At 44.6% G+C, this 20991-nt stretch overlaps 1 long non-coding RNA gene across 3 annotated transcripts; it reads left to right on the top strand.

The window, feature by feature from the left end:
* Positions 1 to 30: 30 nt before the first annotated feature.
* Positions 31 to 20673, top strand: LOC134480088 (uncharacterized). 3 transcript variants are annotated; one of them, XR_015627966.1, is made up of 6 exons: positions 34 to 206; positions 2781 to 2906; positions 16907 to 17769; positions 18495 to 18562; positions 19025 to 19165; positions 19603 to 19782. It is a non-coding gene; the product is annotated as an uncharacterized LOC134480088 (long non-coding RNA). The 3 variants fall into 3 exon arrangements; XR_015627967.1 differs by lacking the exon at positions 2781 to 2906 and having other exon boundaries at positions 31 to 206; XR_015627968.1 differs by lacking the exon at positions 18495 to 18562 and having other exon boundaries at positions 19603 to 20673.
* Positions 20674 to 20991: the final 318 nt, after the last annotated feature.

Below are 20991 nucleotides of genomic sequence, written 5' to 3' on the forward strand. Positions count from 1 at the left end.
AATCACTAACCACTGCTTAGCAAACTCCAAATTCTGCAACCAGGCAGTCGAAGGCATTCCATGCACTTAGGCAGTGCGGCTGCACGGTGAATGAATCGTCGAATAAATCGTCTGCTTCTGCAAATCAAACAGTCCTTGTGCTAAGGAAGGAAGTCAGCTGGAGTGAATACAGTCATATCCTCTTCTTGGAGAGAGCTTGCAATGCAGTAGGTATCTGCTCGGGGATGCATTTTATAGACTGTTAATTTCATGGAATCGCTAGCAGCAGCAAGAAAAATAAAAGTAATAATTAAAAAAAAAAACAGACCTATTAAGCTACTGCCAAGTGAAGACAGATTCTGATAAAGAAAATAGCATTTGTAGATTTTTTTTTTCTTCCAAAACCCTAAGGTGCCGGCAGCCTTGTAGAAGAATGCATGATCAGTTGTCTGTATCCGTTCTATAACCTTTAACCACAGGCAGCGTAAATGTAGCCAGCTAAATGTATCTGCAGTACAGAATGGCAGATACCGCTGCAGACAGGATGGTATGAAGATGCACGTGAAACCAAATAAAATCAGTACAGAAAAGAAACCGATGCCGGCTTCCTTCAGATGTACAGCTGGCCTTCATAAAGAATTAGAGCTATCTTTAGGATATTAACCTAAATAATCGTCAGATGTACAGCAGCATACCGTACATGTTCCAAACATAGAGTGATTTGTCTTCCCCCTCCCCCTCCAGAGCGAGCGAGCCCGTTGTAGGAATAGCGAAAGGCTGGGGATAGTATATACTGGCAAGAAGGGATGTGTGCTGAGAGGCGATGTCCCTTTGTCTGACTTAGAGGCTTATTTTAGCTTCACACTTGCTCCATGGCATTGACATTAGGAGGTCAGGGCTGATGCAGGGCTGTTATCCATTTTATGGGTGGAATGTTTCCTGAAAATTAAGTCTCATCTACTCAGACACCAAATCTGATGTCTTCCTCATGCCACTCCCCCACTGCTCAGGATTGATGGGACCTAGTGTGGCTGTAGGTAATAAATGTGATCGCTTTCTATAGACTCCAGTTCCTAAGTATGAAGGATAATTTTTTAAAAAAGCCTTCAAGAATTCTTGTGCACAGACCCGTCCTCTCTCAGACATAGACGCATGCATACACACACATATGCATATGAGCACACGAGCACACACATACATACACATATTCGAGTTCAAACTGCAACAAAACATTTAACGCGGGGAACAAAATAACTATTAAATGTCTGCTTATTCAGGATTTATAAGAATTACCTCATAAGCAAATACTATTTTGCTATAAAACCAAAGTGAAATAAGAGTAGGTTGGTAGATTTTTTTTTAAAGATCCTATCAGCAGATTAAAACAGAAGAAAAAAAAATAGCATGCTGTATACCAAGTAGTCTTTTAAGAAAACAAAAGAGATTCTTTCCTACAAAGAGACCATACACACCCCAGAGCTGTCATTATAAGCCAGCCTTTCTATGAAATGCTAGGGCCTGATTTTAAATACATAATATCTTTACATTTTTCATCTCATCTCTCACACAGTCTTTAATTGCCTATTGCATCACCAAACATGCTAATGTTAATTAATTTTAACAATGCAACCATGAATTAATATTTTCTGGGTTTGTCAGTTTTTTAGCGACTCTAGCTTCTGCGAGGACTGCCTGGAAATAACGAGGTCAGCAAAATATTCATGTGTCCTAAAAACTGCTTACAGGCGAAAATACATTTGAAAAATCTCAGCCTGGGCACTAGGCTTCACAACTGGGTTGTTTCTAGTTTGAATTCTATCTTCTTCCTCGGGTCAGAAGTGGTTTCTAGATGTGTGGAAAGCATACATGCCCATCTTTAGCCCACAGGCTTTATCTGTCAGGTTGTCGGGAAGCAGGGATTTGGGGGGGGTCTTATCTGATCCACGCAAGCCTTCTTGTTGAAGCTCACTTCTCTCTCACAAGAACCCCAGAAATGAAAGGGGCTTTAAGGAAAACAGTAGTTCCTGGTCTAACAGCAACGGTGGCGCCATCTTTCTGACCCTCATATCACTACTCTCTAAGCTCTGGCTAATATGGACAGTGACGGAATATTAGAATGGAGTCTCCTTGTGCTAATTCCTTCTTTACTGAGGGGGTCTAGAATTAGACAGTTATGAGGAGTTACAGGCACCAAGGTAACTACCACGGTCATCTACAAAGCGGGATCCTGTGCCTGGTCTTTGCTACTTTGTGGCTTCTTTTTCCCAGCCTTTATCCCTGCCCCTTCCTCCCCGCCCCCAACACCAGATAGGAAAGAAACAAGGATAGAAGGGAAAGAGGTCACTGAATCTAATTTCTTTCCTTTTGTTTCTTCTTTGACTAGTCTAGTAACAAACTGGAAACAACCTCCCTAAACTAATAACAACCACCCACCATGCCTCTCCGGGGCCCTAGCACTAATATACCCTCTAAAAAGTCCCCAGAATCCCAAAGTCAGCAGCCAGCAAAATCATGCTTCTGCTAAAGCACGAGGCAAATCATAGTAAGCTGCTTCGGACAGTCCAGAAGCAGCAGCAGTACATCCTCATACCTGGGGTTAAAACAAAAACACATTCTTCTAATATTTCTGTGTTTTGTTTTGTTTTTTTAAAGAAAACAAATTCACGAATTCTCAAAAATATCATTACAGGATCCCTTCAAGATGAGTAGAAAGTTAAAGGAAATAGCTTGGCATGGGACACACACAGCCTGTTGAGATAGTCCCATGAATGACATCTGAAGGCTGGACATTCACGTTACAGGTTCACAACCTACTATCAAGATACAGAATCAGTGGTGACTACTGAGCCCAGTGAGTGCCTCCTCAGTCTGGGATAATAAATGACAGTGACAGCAGCGGTCATCCATCCCAGGTTCCCTGGAGACGAGTGAGTGAACAGTGTACATTCCTTTATAGCCTCGGCTCTCAGCCTTCCTGATGCCGTGTGCGACCCTTTTAATTCAGTTCCTCGTGTAGTGGTGACCCTCAACCGTAAATTACTTTTGTTGCTACTTCACAACTGTAATTTTGTTACTGTTATGAATCATAATGTAAATGTCTGCTATGCAGGATATCTGATATGCAGCAGGTTGAGAACCATGGCTTTATAGGGAAGGGTGGAAGCTGTGGTTGGGTCCCACACTTATACTCCTTACAACGAGGTGCCAGGTCTAAGAGTTTCCACACCTCTCTCTTGGGCATCCTTGTTTACTCTTTGTCAAAATGAACAAAAAGACAGATATTGGATGTTATTTTGTGATGTCTCAAACAGTGAGCAAATGATATATTTACCAAGCCTACATGGTTTGAACGAACATGAATTCTAGCTGTAAATATTCTAGGGAATGAGTCTGGGTAGATGCTGTCCACTAATAAATCTTGTTTTATACTGGGCATAGCAAAAGCCATGCTCATGCCTGAATTATTTAAGCTTTATCACGATTACAAGTGGCAAAGATATACATTTGCTTAGGATTTTAAAAGAATGGCAGGCCCCTCACTCATCCTCGGGGAATATGCACAGACATCAGCTTAAATGAGAATCCCTTTTCCTCCGATGAAAACTGTAGGCTCTGACAAGTCAAACACAAGGTTCCCAAAACAATTCGGCAAGGACAAGCTAGAGACCAGAGCAGGGCTGCAGACGTCTTCCTCTGACTTATGCTCTTGCTTGCCCATGGCCTCTGTATTCTGCAGGAGGAGCTAATTTTATCTCCAGGCCTGTGGGTTAAAGTTAAATGGCATGGCTTATGCAAAGTGCATAATTCAAGTCTGAACAGAGCTTGACTCTTCTCATTTAAAAAAAAAAAAAACATCAAGTCAGGGCACTGGGTCCCACAGGAATCCTCGGTTTATAAACAGTTGAATTGGTTTGCATGATATTTCTTGATGCCATTCATGGCTTTAAAACATCGCAGCTGGTTTCATTTTATACCTAATCAAATACAAGTAGGGGGACTCATGATCAGGTTAGCTAGTCGACTGATTTTAAGAATCAATGTTCACCATGCTTAATATTGTTGTTTAAAATTTTTAAATGTAAGAGGCAGAAATTTTTTTTATAAGGTTGATGAAATTCAGACCTGAAAACAGTATGGGAGTTCTTTTTCTTTCTTTCCGTCTTTAATTATTAATTAGTATCTATGTTCTTGAGACAGAATCTCACTGTCTAGCTATGACTGGCCAGGAGCTCACTATGTAAATGAGTCCAGCATCAGACTCACAGATACCTGTCTGCCTCTGCCTCCTGAATGCTGGGATTAAAGGTTTGTGCTGCCTCACCCTCAATAAAGTCATTTATAACAGACTTTAAGTAATTTGGGAGGGGGGCTGGAGACATGGCTCAGCAGTTGAAAACACTGGCTTTTCTTTTAGGGGATCTGGGTTTGATTCCCAGCACCCACATGGGGGCTCAAAACCATCTATAATTCCAGTTCCAGAGAATCCAACGGCCTCTTCTGAACTCTCTGAGCACCAGGCACACTTGTGATACCCAGACATATATGTGGCCAAAACGCTCATACATTAAAAAAAAAAAAGACTCTTAGAAAATAATGGGATGATATTTTAGCTGACATTTTTGATAAAGTCCATCACGGTTCTGATGACTGTATCTTGCCCAGAGATCTGGGCGGGAACTTCTGTATACTGACCAAAGCTGAAAACCATCCTTATTTTAACTATGGTATATCAATAAATTCTAATTTAACAATACTAATTGTATCCTACAGTGTTATTATCATCAGTTTTAAAGATCACTGTTATACTGAGACTAGGATTGGAATCTGAGATTAGACGATGGAAAGCATGATGGAAGGCGTGAAACTGCTTACTGCAAATAACTCCAAAATAATTCTCTCCAAACAACTCCGGAAGTCTTCCCACTGGGATGACATACTGGGGAGAAAGAGTTCTCCTGGAGCACTCTGGTTCCCTGTAGCTGTGGCTACCTCTGTTTAATGTGAACCAGGCTCAGGGAATTGTGGGTACCTAAACTGTCACCAGCCAGAGGCAGCCAGAACCCAGCCATTTGAAAAGAGAATGAAACAAAAACAAAACAAAACAAATCTTAAATAGGCCGTGTTGGGAAATTAGGAATAGAACGCAGAGCAACCATTTTGGAGGTAAGTTTGTTGCACTTTGTAAATGTTTCATGATGCAGAGTGGGTGGGAAAAGCTCCCAATTCAACATCTCATTGAGGAAAGCTCAGTTTCTCCGAGTTACACCTCAGGTTTGGGGTGTAACTCAGTATACATACGGTTCCGAGTTTCCTCCCTAGCACCACATACATACAGAGTTGACCCAGATGACACCCTTAATAATTTAGTTCACCCATTCATTGCATTAAAAATAAGAGCTGACTTCCTTCATCCTACTATGTTTAGCATTTATGAACAGGGTTGTTATAGATTATCTGGCTTTTAATCTAAATTAGCAATGAAAGAAAATGGAGGGAGTGGTCTGGTACTGCTATGTATTCAAATGCTAAATACTAGCCCCCCAAGATCTGGTTCCCTCCACCCATGAGGAGATAGTCACAGACACTATGTGATGCTATGTAACTTTGCTCCCCAAGTTAATTGGTCAATAAAGGGATAAAGCCTATGATTGGGCAATAGAGTGAGGTAGGTGGGTATTCAGTTGCAGGTAGAGAGGGAGGAGGAAGAAAGGACTCAGAGAGTGGAGGAGACCGTCATCAGAGGACAGGGACCATGAACCCATGGCCAGGAAAACCAGCAAGTAACAAGGGACACATGGCTGGGAAATGAGTTAGAATAGCTCCAATCAAGGCTTTACGACTTGTAAATAAAACACCTGAACTGTGTGTCTTGTATATCGTCTAGCCAGAATTTAATTCCAGTTACAAAAAAGAAGTCCATGCACCTATCAAGGATGGCTTAGTTTCAACTCCAAACAGTATTCTTATCTTGAACAGAAAATCAAGTACATACTATGAGGCCTTTTCCCCAACATGTATTTTTCCTGTATTTTATTTTTATTGTGTGTTTGTGTAGGTATGTCTGTGTTGGGGGGGTAGATGCCCATGTGTACACACGCATGTAGACAGCAGATTCAGTCTTGGGGGTGGTAGCTATTTCTCAGGATAGATGTCCACCATTTTTTGTTGTGTTCATTTTTATTTTCTTTCACACTGAGACCTGGGGCTACCTCCCTGGCCCTTTCCGGCTCCTATATGGTTTTTAGTGGACTTTTTTTTTTAATTTACTTTATTGTAATGAACTCACAAATAAAAACACCACATAGCTAGACTAAGGAAGCCACTCTAACAAAGACTTTTTCAGTCACAAATGCTATACACCACAATGAAAACCGCACAGTTACAATGGCCATTCTGAAGCCAAGGAGTTCCACTCAGGATTTACCCTTTCTCTCTCAACTACATTTTAATGCACCTTTCCACCATAAACAAGAGAAAACTATGACAGAGTTGAATGTAGAAAAACATTTAAGTTACTTAAGTCCTCTTTCATGACCTAATGTGTGCTTTTGAGAGTCTAATTTTTTTGTAAGACAGTAAGACGTTTTTCTCTTCTTGTTTTTTTTCCTGTTTTGTTTTGTTTTGTTTTGTTTTGTTTTGTTTTGTTTTCGGAGCTGGGGACCGAACCCAGGGCCTTGCGCTTGCTAGGCAAGCGCTCTACCACTGAGCCAAATCCCCAACCAAGACGTTTTTCTCAACTACCTGTTTAAATGTGTCATTTTAATGAATGAATGTTCAATAGCTGCTCACTTTTCTTCCTTCCTTCTTTCTTCCTTACCTCCCTCCTTCCTTCCTTCCCTTCCTTCTTTGAAACAGGTTTTCTACCTAGTTCTGGCTGTCTGAAAGATCGCTATAGACCAGAGTCCCCTCAAGCTCAAGAGATCTGCTTACTTTTGCCTCCTGAGTGTTGGGATTTCAACTGTTCATTTACTCCGAACTAAAATCCATTCTGTACGTATGGATAGAAGTTCCATTTTGTATGTGATCCTAAAAGAACCCACCCTGGCTTGCTTTCTCAGCTGGGTAGACCCAGAGCTAGATTCCAACCCCTGCCTCCCGTGTCTGTGGCAGGTTATTTTGTAAGCCAGTGAGATGGCTCTGTCTAAGGGGTTTCCTTATCAACCTGCTCCACCCTGCCTGGGAACAGGAAAGGACGGCCTCACTGTGTGTAGTGAGGTGGGAAGTGGGCGGGTGTCTGCACAGTTGGAGCACTGAGAACCTCCAGGTCTTAGACACCAGCTTTCTACTTCCAGACGTTAGCGTGTGGTCAAGACCTGATGCTGAGAGTCAGGCATCGAGCCTCGAGGACCACACAGAGGTGGTTACCCCAAGAAAGAGCTGGAAGAGGGGGAAAACTGAGACACGAGGTTTTCAACAAAGAAAAGGGGAAAACTGGTGAGATGGAAGGGAGACTGCCCCTTGACCCAAGCAAGTCCACTAGACATCCTCAGTTGGAGCACCCTCAACACAGGCTACCTTCGCAATGGGCATTGCTACGTCAGCCTCAGCAACTGCGTGGTCTTTGCTTTTGCTCCCCCCACCCCACCCCAGTGCATTTGAAGGGTGGAATCTGATGACCTGGAGTCCATGTGGGTCACTGGCATTCCCATAACAGACCCATTTGCTACCGGGACTGTTTGCCACTGACTAAACAGACAGACATGATGATAGGCTAGTCTAGCTAAGTTTCTTTTCTCTAGAGAGAATGATAATCAGGTAGAAAATGAAAGGTGGGACTATAAACAGGATTTCCTGTGGATGGACAGCATGTACCTCCTGTGAAAGAATCACACCCTGCCCCCAGCTTTATGGAGGTATACCTGTACCTCATGTAAGAGGATCCTCCCTTCCTATATGGACCTCCCCTTGACAACAGATGTTCCCAGGCTGAACCCAGGTCTTCTCTTTTGTCAGATAAATGTATCTGCAGCTCAGAGTCTTAGCTGTGTACCTCACCTCAGCCAAGGCAGCTCAACCAGCATTCCTTAGGGATTCAATTTTCTTTGGACAGAACGGAAAGCACAGAAAGAATTTGTGTAGTGAAGTAGCCATCTTTATCTGGGTCTCTGGGCTTGCCTCCTGTGGGGTCTTTGTGTCTCCCAGGCTTTGCCTCATGCAGTGGAATGGCCTATTAGAGTGTGCTGTTGACTCCTAACTCAAGGATGGGACTCTTTCACTAGTTCCCTCACCACCAAGGGCACCTTCCATTTTGGGGTTAGCAAGACACTTTCTAGCAGTGCAGAATTTGGCCCATGTGGAAAGTAATGGCCCTGGAGGTCCCTTCGAAGACCTTTTTAAAGGTTTTACCACTCATTCCTCAAGGAAAAACCCTGAGTTGACTGAGAAGTTGTGAAACCTACCCTTCCCGGGACAGGAAAGGGGAAATGGAAATGGTGGTGAGCTAACAGATCACCTCTGCCTCCAAAGAGGACCTAGTCATCCCCAAAGGCCCTTTTCTTTTCTTTTTTTTTTTTTGGTTCTTTTTTTCGGAGCTGGGGACGAACCCAGGGCCTTGCGCTTCTTGGGCAAGCGCTCTACCACTGAGCTAAATCCCCAACCCCCCCCCAAAGGCCCTTGGGGCCAGCATGTGCTTCAGAGAATTGTAAAACAGGGAAGACGGTTTAAAAAAATGTCTTCTACACTTTCTCAAGTTCAAAGATAGTGCTGGCATGCCTAACGACCCTGGCAGAGGGAAAGAAACAACACCCCCCACTTTGCAGGGCTCTGCTCTCTGTGATTTTATAGACTGGCTCCTTTTAGAAGAAATTCCAGACTGTCGCTTACTTATGAAGCTGTTGTAGATTACACAAAAATGATCAGATGCCAGAAGACGAGCGCTTATAATGTGTTTTCTTCTCCAAAGCAAATACACTCACGTCTTTAAAAAGCTGAACTAAAAATCATTTTAAACAAAATCGTAAGTATAGCTTGCACGATCCCTAGGCCCCAGGGCCTCTGATACGTGGGTAGTATCAGACGGCCAGGCTTAATTGCTGGAAGCCAATCATTCTAAATTTAGCTGGTTGAAGTCACCTTTCTTCTATCTGGTTTGCAAAGAAACATCTCATGAGTTAGCATGAGCGGCTAAAAATAAGCTGCGAGTTTCATTTTCTGTTGTTCAGCATGGCTTCGAAACCAATCGGCACAAACCTGACAGAAAAAATCAGCAACTCAAACTGCCTTCGTTCCTGTCCTGATGAACAGCTCCCTCCCAGGCCTGACAAACCTTTGTCCTCCTCAAGGTCTTGTAGAAATGGGGACGGTGAGCTAACGTATGCAGATGTATCACTCCTGCACAGGGTGTCACCTACACTTCAGGGATGCCGGAGACCCTTCTGCAGGGCCAGGGAATAAATAAACCCTGGGCTCCAGACAGCAGGTTCTGAGGTGTTGAGTTCAGTCTCCCTTGACCCAGATGCCCAGGTTCTTACGCAATTCCATGCTGCAGACCCAGGCAACTCACAACAAGTTCAGTTTCAAAACCGTCTTTTCAGGGCCAAGTCGGGCAAGAAGGTGTTTAACTGCCGTTTCTGTGCTTCAAAGGAAAGGCTCCATCTCGCCATGGAGCATTCAGCTGTGCTGTCGCCCAGTGAGCAGCTCTGTGAGAAGCAAGCTCTCAGCGAAATGAGATTGAAAGGGGGCAAAGAAGGGTTAATCTCCCTCCATTAGGGCGGGGCCGCTTGGTGGAGGTGAAGAGAATAATCGGTATGAAGGGCAGACCAGACAAAGCACATTCTGGAAATGGAATTACGGAGCAGGCTGAGAAGGATGATTGTCCCGATTTTCACCGTGTGACTATTTCTTAGATCTTGGGGTCTTTACCTAGCTTTGAAGTTACAGCCTCAGGGAGGAGGAAGAGGGCATGTTCACACTGAGTGTAGGGATATCTAAGCTGTCATTCCATAGAGCTGGGATGTCTGGGAGCAGAGGGCGAGGTCACAGCTGCCAGAACACTGAACAGACCTAACCAACCCCAAATTAGACACTGCACGGCCAAGTAGACAACAGGAGCGTGGCTTCCCTAGGATGGAGCATGTCCTTTGCTTCTTATTTCATTTTGAAAACCATTTTAAAAAAATGTTTATTATTTAAATTTATTATTTGTGTGTACGTAGTGCATGAATGTGTGCGTGTGTGTGTGTGTGTGTGCATGCATGCGCGAGCACACACAGGCGCGCGCACACACACACACACACACACAGAGGCGCACACACACACACACACACACACAGGTCCCAAGAGCTCAGCAACATGGTGGATCTCTTGGAGTTGAACTTCGTAGGCTGCCTGATGCAGGTGCAAGGACTCAGCTTGGGTCCTGTGCAAGAACAATACACGTCCCTTAGCACTGAGCTGTCTCTCCAGACCCTATTTTGTTTTAAATTATGCATGTGCGTCTGCATATGATATGTGCATGAGGAGGCTAGAGGCATTGATCTCCTGGAGCTGTAGCGCTCTCTCTCTCTCTCTCTCTATATATATATATAGAATATATATATATATATATTCAAGCATATATATGTTTGAGAGCAGCCTGCTATGGTTGCGAGGAAGCCAACTTTAGTCCCCTGGAAGAACAGCAAGTGCGTTTACCTGCCACGGTCCTCTATTTTGAAAACAAAAATTAAGAAATTTAAAAAAAAATAACATTTTGTTTCTTTTTTATGGGCAATGTGGTGGGGAGGAGTCACGAGAAGTTACAAAAAGAGTTTAGGAAGCTGATGCACACCTGTGATCCCAGCAGAGGTAGGAGAACGAAGAACTGAAGGCCAGCCTGGGCTCAGGGTGAGACCCTGTTGCAAGTACGGGGATGGGTAGTAAGTATAGCACTCTAGCGGTAACTCACAAGGCACAAGGCATCCAGTGTTCCCACGCCCCGGCCTATACTTGCTGACAGTTGTATTTTCTATCTGAGTCATTCCTGTAGATGTATAGCACTTCCTTTTGCTCACCTACAATAAAATGAAAATAAAGTTGGGGCTCCTGACCCTGGGTAGGATGGTCCCTAAAAGACCACCCACTGTTCCAGCTTTCCTGATAACTGTCTACGTGACCATTCATGCTGCCTGGCATTTAGGTAATGGGAAATAGCTGGTCTCTTCTGCATGGGTGAAGGTTTGCCAAGTAGTGCCTGGCTACAGTGATGGGATGTCCCATCAGGGACTGCTGAACCTCTTTGAGCCAAGGACCCCTTGGACTAGTGGCAGCTATTTCTACAGGACAAGGGAGGTGATCCAGATTCATGGGGAAGGGACAGAGTTATCTTGTGCTAGACTCTCCCTGCAGCTCTGGTTGTAAACTGGGTAGATGCAGCTCTCATAGTGGAGATGGGGCGTGGAGTCAATACAGACAGGTAGGAGTCGGGACACCAGCAGTACCTGGCAATCAGGAGACCTACTGAGCACCTTTTACTTTTTTGTTTATGTGTGCTGGGGTCACTGTGGGATGCAGACACCCTGTCTAGGTGTCACAGAACTCTGATTTCTCTGGTTAGGTGCAGTTCCCTAGCCCAAGGACCCAGTCCTCTGAATGACCAGAGGTCATGTATCAGAAGACTGCATCAGCTGAGAAGGCTTGAAGGAGACATGACCTAGTGGTTAAGAGCATTGCAGCGGACCTGGGTTTGGTTCTCAGCACCCACATGGTAGCTCACAACCATTCTACCTCTAGTATCCAGAGGATCTGACCTGCTCTTCTGGCTTCTGTGAGCAGCAGGTGCATGGCGCACATACATACGTAGGTACATACATACATACATACATACATACATACATACATACATGCATGCCAACAGACACTCATGCACATAAAATATGAATCTAAAAATTTTTGTTTGTTTTGAGACAAGGTTTCACTATATAGCTTTGGCTGTCCTAGAACTCAGTATGTAGACTAGGCTGGCCTCAAACTCAGAGAGATTCACCTGCCTCTACCTTTGGCTGGGATTAAAGATGTGCACCACTACTTCTAGGACTAAAAACATTTTTTTTGTTTTAAGAAAAATTTGTAGGGCGACAAGACTGTGAATCTCGCGTGGAGCAAACACAGCAAGGACATGGATTGTCCCAGTCATTCCTGAAATGTCAGCCGCCATCAGCCGAGCCCCAGCTTGAGGGAGGTCGTAAACACCATTAGAATCTTTGCTGATCTAAGCTTGCATCCATAACTTTGGACCAGAAAGCCAAGAATCGAGAGAGTTACCAATGGGACTGAGGGCAGCCATGGAGGACTGTTCATAACAGCAGCTTCTCTGGTGTCCTGGGCATGGAGAAGTGCTATCATAGGGTGTTGTTCCTCACCAGCTGACAGTGTGGCCATGGGTAGGCACAGATGAATTACGTGCAGGGTTATGGTATCTGAATGTGAACAGGGGGACTGTAGACAGTGGAGCAGACTGTAGAGGCAGAAATTGAAAGGCAAATAAATGACAGCGGTGCAAGCTTTTAATCCCAGTGCTCCAGAGGCAGAGGCCTGAGCTCTCTGAGTTCAAGGCCAGCCTGGTCTACAGAGCAAGGTAGGACAATGTAGCCAAGGCTACACTGAGAAACTTGGTCTTGAAAACACACACACACACAGAGAGGCAAAGAGGGAAAGACAGAGAGAGAGAGAGGCACATGACAGGATGTGCCCCTTTGACAGACAAGTTAGGAGAATGAGAAGTGGGGAGCTGTCAGACCATCACATGACAGGTGGGCATGGTTGATGTTTTCTGCAGTGTTGTACAGAGGCAATAGACCATCATGCATCCTCTTAAATGATAGTTTTTAAGTTTGATTGGATTCGTTCAACAGGTTTTCCACTGTGACTACCACTTCACCTGTTTCTAAGTCTCCACACTCAGGTCCCTGCTGTCTGGCCCACTGTTCCCACTTCTTTGGTGAGAAGGTCTGGTCACGGCACCTTTCAAACTTCATGGGCACCTCCCCTGGCTTGGAATTTCATCATGTTCTTCCTCAGGGTGGGATCCACGGGAGCTCCACACCAAACCCTTGCTTTGTCTACTTCGCAGTTCATGTCTCCTGGCCCGAGTTCTGCCTAATAACTTAACCTTGGCTCTTGCCCTGATGCTGACCTAGTTTCTTTCCCTAGACCCACTATGGCTCAGTTTTGAAGGAAGGTATCTTATAGATGACTGCTCTCTGCCCTCCTAAGTCCATTTCAGGTTTCAGAGATCACAGGGCGCTGGCATTACTCAGAGGATGGCCTGGGTCCCTAACCCCAAGGTCTAAACTATACATGTGAGTCCTGAGATATAACCTACCTATCAGAGAGCAGATACAATTTCCCTGGCTGAGGCAGGAGGCTGCTTCAGGAGTCAGTCTTATTGTTGGTGCCTTCTGTCTGCTTCTAGAAGGTTGGGCATCTTTGGGTCCTGTGTCTAGTTCACTCTCTGCCCCTGAATCTATGGGCAATCATGGGAAGCAATGATCTGTGTTTACTGCACTGCTCTCATATTTACAATAGTTTCCTGGCTCCCTGTCTAATAACATCTTTGTGCTGTAACATACCAGCTAAAGCAAAAGTTCAAAGCCAAAAAGAAAAGTTAATTTCTCATTTGGACGTGTGCTATGGATTTGGTAGTTTTCCCTCCAGAGTCTATGTGCTGGAGGCTTGGTGGTGTTGAGGCAGTGAGATCTTTAGGAAGTGGAGGTTCATTGGAAGGTAATTAGGTCATGGGGGCATTGCTATAGGTCTTGTGTGGTGGGATCAGTTCCCCCAAGAATGGTTGCTATACATAAACCTGACACTTCTCTGAATCCCTCCTCTCTGTGTAGCAGGTGTTCCCACTGCTGTGATGTCATTTGTCCAGAGACTCTCATTGGAGCAGAGATGTCTGTGTCGTATTTGTCGACCTCCAGAACTATATGCTAAATAAATATCTTATTTAATGATGTCTCTACTTATCAGATGTTATTTATAGCAATACAGAATATGACCATATACTAGCTCAGGGTTCCCTAACTATTTCCTGTGTAATAAACACCAATGGAATGAATATGTATCAAACTAGACACGTGTTTGCATGTGTAACATATAAGCAGGCCTCAGGTCCTGTATGGCATGTATATGAATATGAAGGGCACGTTAAAATGTATATTTCTGATATCTGAAAGACAGCAGGTGAAACCTAGACATGGTTAGCCCAAGTCTCCACAGAGTGATATGGATAAATCTGAAATGCCTGAGATTGTGATCAGAACTTCTGACGTCACTGAGACCCATGAGCATGCATTTTCGTCTGAGGAACCCAAAGGGGCTGGGTTCTGGAATAGACACAGATGCCCTTCTGGATCAGATTTTACCAATTGGTAACTTTAAAAATCAGATTATTCAACTTCTGGGAATTTTTCTTAAATTGTCCACAAGGTGTTCATCAACATTCACAGGAGTGTTTATATATTTGTAACAGTGGGGCATCAGAGACAATCAAAATTGCCATTTTTAAAAATGGCTAAAAATGGTTAAATTAAAATATGCCTGTGCAAAGATAATAGTCATTAAAAAAATCATGTTTTCAAAGAGTACTCCTTGAATTACAAAGATGTTTACAATATAACAGTAAGAGGGGACAGAAGCAACAAAACCAATAAAAACCCAACACACAACAAAAGCCAAGAGTAAAACAACAAACTACAAAGGAATTTGTCTTATATAGAATGGAAAAAGGAAGAGAAGTGTTGTAATAGTTGAAAGTCTAGCCAAGCATGGTCTAGCTGCAGATGGAGGACGCAGTCTATCCCTGGGGGAATCCTAAGCTACTTCTTTTGCAAGGCAACCTTGGGAGAGCAGATGACAAAGAACTTAATTCAATGAGAAAGGCCTTCTCACAGGCTGCTTCCTTCCTTCTGTGATTCGGGATGATATCCTGTGATGAGATCCTGGACAGATGTGTAACCCCATCACATCAGTCAGACTGACTCCACTGCTGTATGCTTGGGAAGTACAGCCCAAGGTCAATGCCTCTAGGATGGTCAGTGTTCAGTGTCAACTTGACAGGTTCAACCATCACTTAGCACTCTAGCCTCTCAGTATACCGGTGAGAAACTGTCATTTAAAAGTCAGTCTCTGAGAATGTCTGATACAATGTATCTTGACTAAGTTCATTCTTGTGGGAAAGCCCATCTTAATTGTGGGCAGGACCATTCCCTGAGCGGGGATCAGGTACTGTAGGAAATGGAGAAGACAAGCTGAGGGTGAGCATTCATTGCTCTCTGCTTCCTGCTTGTGGATGTGCTCTGCACGGCTGCTTCGAGCTCTTGCTGCAGCGACTTTCCCACCATATTGGACTATCCCAGACTGTGAACCTTGCTGCAGCGACTTTCCCACCATATTGGACTATCCCAGACTGTGAACCAAAATAAACCCTTTCTTTCTGAAGTTGTGTTTGCCAGGGTATTTTATTATAGCAACAAAAAAGTAACTAAGCTTGTGTCCATGGTAGATAGTAAGCCTCTTTGTTCCAGTGTGTTAGGGCCCTCAGGAAAATCCCAGGCACAGAGAGAACTCAACCACTTCTCTCAAGGATTTTACTGAAGCCGGCAGCCTTTTGGGCCTCTGGTCCTGTCGGACCTTATCAAGAGACTTTGAAAGAGTCATAGCTCATTGGTTAGGCATGTTGCTAAGGAAAGGTGATTCAAAAACAATTTTCTCTCTTTTCAAAACAGTGCTACTTCACAGCGGTCTCCAAAACAGAGACACCAACACTGACCATAAGGGAGGCAACTGTTCTCACAGAGTGTTGACTTAGCTTTCACGTTCCTGTGTTGCCCAAACCATTTTGCACGTAGAACCTCACTCACTCTGTCTCACCATTGCAGAAAAAACAAACAAACAAACAAACAAACAAACACAACAACAAAAACCACTATTTTGGAGGAGGGAAAGAACTTTAAAATTTTGGTAAAAGCCAGAGGCTTCTTGAGTTAAAAACAAAACCCCAAACTCTTTTGTGTGGTGATTTCCAAATTGGCTCTTGACGAGAACTAGGGGATTTCAGTGTGAGAAACGACAAAGCCAATTACTATGAATCCTTAGCTTTCGTAAATGTGACGTGAGCATGTTGCAAAATTCTCTAAAAGAGGTAACAGGGCCTTCATAATCCTGAGCCAGGAAGAAGAGAGCTAACACTTCTGTACTTTGCGAACTATAAAACCCCCAAGGTCAAAATAACCAACTGGGCCGGCTGCTGCCTGTGTGAAACTGCTGTATTCAACTTGTTAGCGTTCCTCAGGACAAACAAGGTCAGACAGACATCTTCAGGTGACCTAACTCTGCACAGACTGTGGTGTCTCCAATGTGGGTTACACAACTCACGTATAATTGAAGTGGAAAAATAATAAACCATGAGATCAAAGCGAAACTAACTTACGAAAGCCCCCTTTTCCACTGAGATCTATTTTGACGCCATTTTCAAAATGTCAAATACTAAAAATGTGAAGTGTAGGCTTATACACAACCCTGGCTTGTTGGTGACATCTCTGGGGCCACCACATCTGCCATCCAAACAATGTCAGTGGCCACAGGACCTGTGGCTTTTTCCCAGACACTGCAAGTTTCCTTTCGTGAAATCCTGATTACTTGACTTGATCATCATACACCTCTCCTTGTCACATAATGTAGCTAGAAATGTCAGAAGCCACTCCTGTGTCAATCTGGTATACTGTGTGCATGGAGGGAATCATATTAGATGGCAGCGGAAATTAACAAGTCATGACTAGTCAGTATTATGGTTGGAATACGGAATGTTCCCCCAGAGGTTGTAAGCGTGGACCTCAGTTGGTGATAGCATTGGGAGGTTCTGGAAACTTTGGCAGATGGGACCTAGCTGGAAAAAGTAGTCGGCGATGCCATATCATCATAGCTCTATTTGATCCTGGTCCCTTCATAGGTCTCCTCCATAGATGTCTTTCTGCTTTGCATCTACGATGAGAATCTCCTCCACCACCCATTGCTGTTGCTAGGATGTGACGTTCCGCTCGGGAGCACAAACCACAATAACCATGGAGTGAATCCGCTGGAACTGTGAGCCAAAATAAATGCATGCTCCTCTGGTCACACTGCCAGGGGTTTTCTTACAACACAGCCAGTCTCCTACGTGAGTGGACCATGACACCATTCTTCCTGACTGTGACCTTTGGCTTCCTGAAAATCTGTTAAGCCGAGACTTTTGAAACCTTGTGCTTACTCTCAACTTACTCCTTCAGATGCCTGCTTCCAGCAAGCAGTACACCCCCGACACTCAGCATATTTTACTCTTGACTCTAACTCAGCCCCCTACTCAGTGAACACTTAGTCCTCGATAACCCCGGAAGGCGAACTTTCAGGGGTAGAAGCATGTTTTTGAAAAAGAAAAATCATTATTTATTCAGTCCACTCCTGAGGTGAAGGTACAAACAGCAAACTAAGAGGCCGTCACACTGGCCAGTGACAGACCCTCCCACACAATGGACAATGCTCATTCTTCAGGGTGAGAATATGGAAGCCAGGAATATCAAGGCCAGTGACAAGATTGAATCTGTTTAGGCAGATTTTGACCACAAAACTAGAGAACTATGCACCATGCAGCCCAGGCTTTCCTGGAACTCTTTCCTGACATCTACCAGTGAGATGAGGATTGTACAAAGACCTACAGCGACTGAAAACCTACACAAAGTAAAAACTCAGCTAAGCGTCTCCAAGTAGGGATCACACCTTGACCTCTCACTGTTTGGGCAAATGAAACTTTTCCTGAAGAAAAAATATATATATCAGGTATATTTTTTTATATTTTGATGGGGGTAGCATTAATGTTCTTGCCCAAGTCTTTTAGTCTATATTAAAATGTTTTTCCAATACATTTATTTGAAGGTCTTGTCTTAGAGGACCCCTCTTATTAGTTTAGCACCACAGGGCCTGGTACAGATTGGGTAGAATTGTCGCCCAAAGTCCCCAGGGCTAGGCAGAACCATGAGCTCAGAACTCCAGGGATGTTTGATAAATTACTGTAGCTCATGGTTGTGGGAGCAGAGTCCCATTGAGAAATTTAATCCAGTTTTCTGGACACAAGAGGACATCAGGAACAAAGCAAGAAAGGCCTTGAACAAATGAATGGATAAAGGAAAATAAGGCAGGGGAGGGGATGCCCTTACTGCCTCACTGGCCACTGGCAGCAGGGAGATGTTTACCTTGTCTTAAGATCAGAATGAGCAGAGGCACCTTGGGAAATTTCTTTCATTGTTTTTTATCCACATGACCAGATAAAACCTATGAGTATCCATTAGGGAATTCAACATATCCCATAATTTGTTGCCGCTGGCTTGAGATAGGGTCTTGTTTTATATCCCTATTTGGCTTGGAACTCACTACGTAGACCAGTTGGTCTTGAACTCGTGAGTAACCTCTTTGCCTCTGTCTCCTACCTAGGCTTACAGGTGGGCAGCTATATGTCTGGCATTCTAATATCTTTTTAAAGATTTATTTATTTTTGTTATGTGTAGGCACTTATTTACCTGGAAGTATTTCGTGTGCTATGTGCACACCTGGAGCCCAAGGAGGCCAGAAGAAGGTATTGGATCCTTTTGACCTTGAGTTACAAAGAGTTGTGAGTCCCTATGTGTGTGCTGGGAACTGAACCTGGGTCCTTGGGAGGGCGGCAAATGAGGCCTTTCTCCAGCTCATCTTCTAACATCCACCCACCCCATCCCTAACCACTCTACTCTACAGCTTTATATGTGAGCATTTCCAAGGTTTTACACTCAATGCCAAAGAAAATCGCCATTGTCCCAGAAGATCTCCCTGGCTGTCTCTGAGAAGCGGCTGCCCTGTAGTTAGCTGTAGTCATGTGCCTTGGTTTCAGCCAATGGAACGTGAGGGAAGGTGCCGTGTACCACTTCTGCCCATAAGGACCTCCTCAGACACTCCTTGCTCCTTCTACAGAGGAAAGCACATATACACCCATGACGTTTGGAAGCCACATGCTGCAGACAGCCGAGCCGCCTTCAAACTTTGATTTTCTTGTTTCTGTTAGTGTTTAATGAGGATCAAACCAAGGAACTTGGGCACATTGGGCAAGGAGTCTCACAATGAACTGCATCCCCAGCCTTGAATCTGAATGAATACGTGAAAGATAGTTACCCCCAGCTAACCTGCACCGTCACATGACCAAGAGGTAAACACCGCAGTGTTTGAGCCCATCTATACTTGGGGTCGATGATAGCAATGAGCCTGTCAGGACACGTGCCCTCTTGACACAATCGTTGTCATTGTGTGCAGAAGTCTCTGGGACTTCTACCACCCTTTATTTTCCTAAAACAACAACAACAACAACAGCAACAACAAAAGCAGAATTAGAGACTTAAATGTACAGACTCACCAGGGACAAATGGCACTCACCAAAGTATTTGTCACACGGCACTCAGATCTTTCAGCCAGAGGAACAGTAGGACGGTATAGCCTTGCTTCAAGAAGGCCCGGTCTGTAAAATTATATTTAAAAAGTAAAACACACGACCTACAAACCATATATCAAAGTGTGATAGTTAATCTCAAAGGGCACTTGCTCACAATAAATTTGTCTTTTCCACTAAATGACATTTTATTTTTACAGTGCCCAAAACTACATTCACGTATGAAGAACAGACTTAGTGTGCCGAGGAAAACACGCAGAAAATCAACGCTTACTCGGGAGGTGACTTGAGAAGCCAGAAGGACAGAGATATAGCTGTCTGTATGCCTGTCTGCTCCACAGCTCTCATGGGTGTGAATAAAATGCTTTTCACAGAAACTGAAATTTCCTGAGTAGAAACTTCCAGAACATAAAAAGGACAGGTTATGCAAAGACCTAGGAGTTTTGAGACGAAATTAAAACAGACGACCTAGGTTTCACCTTTGTGCTTGACGTCCCTGTGGCAGCGTAAGAGGAAATGAAGAACCGTAACCAAGACAGCCCTAAGATGTTGACGGTGCGTCAGCCCGTACTGAACAAGCGAGGCCCCTTCCTACTGGCTTGCCCTTCTCCCCCAGGCCCCTTCCTACTGGCTTGCCCTTCTCCCCCAGACCCCCAAAGTGTGAAAATACTACTTGACAGACAGAGCATATGTTTGCCTAGAATGGGGCTTGTTTTAAGTCTGATCACCCCATAGAAGGTCCAGGAAGCAAACAGCCCAGATCCCCAAACAAATATTTTCGCCTTCTTGAAATAGCGCTCAGATTGGGAGAGAAACAAGAAGCCTGATCCACCACCATCCCCACCCCCCAGGTAGCTTTTGCTTTTGTATCCTTGTTTGGCCCTGTGGGGAGAGAGAGTAGGCCCCTCTGAGGTTGTATTTGGAAAGTGTCCCAAAGGCCATCCCCACGCCCCCTCTGGGTCATAGCCCGCCAGGCCCAGCTCTCAGGAGCAAGATGGCGCCCATCGTGTTGGGCCATGATTGAGGGGCTAAGGGCGGGCCTTCACTTACTCGGAGGTTCTGGCTCCTTGGAAGCCCACACTCTTGCCAACTCCCTGGGCTCAGGAGTTACCACTGCATTCTTCCTCTGGGATTCCTCAACTTCTGGTTGAGATCTGCTCCACATAATTTTCTCATGATGTCACTCATTCTGACTGCTTTTGGGAAGCTGATCTACAGGAAAAGGCCTCCATCAGGCTTTAAAAAAAAAAAAGAAGAAAAAACTGAGGTGGGTTGTGGGGAGATGAAGAGAGCACAGCAGTGAGCTCCCCGTTTTGAGACTCGCTGCCCCTATGAGAACCACTCCCTGGCCAGGTTCCTGGCTGCAAACCGAGGCCAGTGACAGGCCGTGGGTGACGTCAGGGCCAGGCCTGAGTCATAGCCAGTGGCCCGGCTGCCCTGCCACTCGGAAAGGGACAAAAGGAACCTTTGATGTCCAGAGGCCCTCCTCTCTTGCAGACTGACTGCACTGAGCAGCAGGCCAGAACATTCCAGCTGTCTCCCCGCCCCACCCGCCGCCCTTCCTCCTTCCGGAACAGTCCCAGACAGAT

Source organism: Rattus norvegicus, chromosome 8 (assembly GCF_021556685.1).
Source record: "Rattus norvegicus strain SHRSP/BbbUtx chromosome 8, alternate assembly SHRSP_T2T, whole genome shotgun sequence".
NCBI lineage: Eukaryota > Metazoa > Chordata > Mammalia > Rodentia > Muridae > Rattus > Rattus norvegicus.